Source organism: Trichechus manatus, unplaced genomic scaffold (assembly GCF_000243295.1).
Source record: "Trichechus manatus latirostris isolate Lorelei unplaced genomic scaffold, TriManLat1.0 scaffold00018, whole genome shotgun sequence".
Taxonomy (NCBI): domain Eukaryota; kingdom Metazoa; phylum Chordata; class Mammalia; order Sirenia; family Trichechidae; genus Trichechus; species Trichechus manatus.
Genome location: NW_004443954.1, coordinates 23,070,740 through 23,072,011, shown reverse-complemented (window position 1 = coordinate 23,072,011; position 1,272 = coordinate 23,070,740).

Below are 1,272 nucleotides of genomic sequence, written 5' to 3'. Positions count from 1 at the left end.
ACAGTGTATAAGTGTTCCAGTCTCTCCACAACCTCTCCAGCATTTATTATTTTGTGTTTTTTGGATTAGTGCTAACCTTGTTGGGGTGAGATGATATCTCATAGTAGTTTTGATCTGCATTTCTCTAATGGCTGATGATCATGAGTATTTCTTCATGTGTCTGTTAGCTGCCAGAACATCTTCTTTGGCGAAGTGCCTGGTCATATCCTTTGCCCATTTTTTAATTGGGTTATTTGTCTTTTTGTTGTTGAGGTTTTGCAGTATCTTGTAGATTTCAGAGATTAGACGCTGATCGGATTTGTCATAGCCAAATTTTTTTCCACAGTCTGTAGGTCGTCTTTTTACTCTTTTGGTGAAGTCTTTTGATGAGCATAAGTGTTTGATTTTTAGGAGCTCCCAGTTATCTAGTCTCTCTTCTGGTGCTTGTGCATTGTTACTTATGGTGCATATTCTGTTTATGCCATATATTAGGGCCCCTAGCATTGTCCCTATATTTTCTTCCATGATTTTTATCATTTTCAATTTTATATTTCAGTCTTTGATCCATTTTGAGTTAGTTTTTGTGCATGGTGTGAGGTATGTGTCTTGATTCAGTTTTTTTGCAGATGGATATCCAATTATGCTAGCAACATTTATTAAAGAGACTGTCTTTTCCCCAATTAATGGACTTTGGCCCTTTGTCAAATATCAGCTGCTCATAGGTGGATGAATTTATGTTTGGATTCTGAATTCTGTTCCATTAGTCTATGTATCTGTTTTTGTACCAGTACCAGGCTGTTTTGACTACTGTGGTGGTATAATAGGTTCTAAAATCAGGTAGTGTGAGGCCTCCCACTTTGTTCTTCTTCTTGAGTAATGCTGTACTTATCCAGGGCGTCTTTCCTGTCCATATGAAGTTGGTGATTTGTTTCTCCGTCTCATTAAAAAATGTCAGTGGAATTTGGATCAGGATTGCATTGTATCTGTAGATGGCTTTAGGCAGCATTGACTTTTTCACAATGTTCAGTCTACCTATCTGTGAGCAAGGTATGTTTTTGCACTTATGCAAGTCTCTTTTGGTTTCTTGCAGAAGTGTCTTGTAGTTTTCATTGTATAGGTCTTTTATGTCTCTGGTTAGATTTATTCCTAAGTATTTTATCTTCCTGGGGGCTATTGTAAATGGCATTGAATTGGTGATTTCTCTTCAAAGTTCTCTTTTTTGGTGTAAAGGAATCCAACTGATTTTTGTATGTTTATCTTGTATCCTGAAACTTTGTTGAAATCTTCTATTAG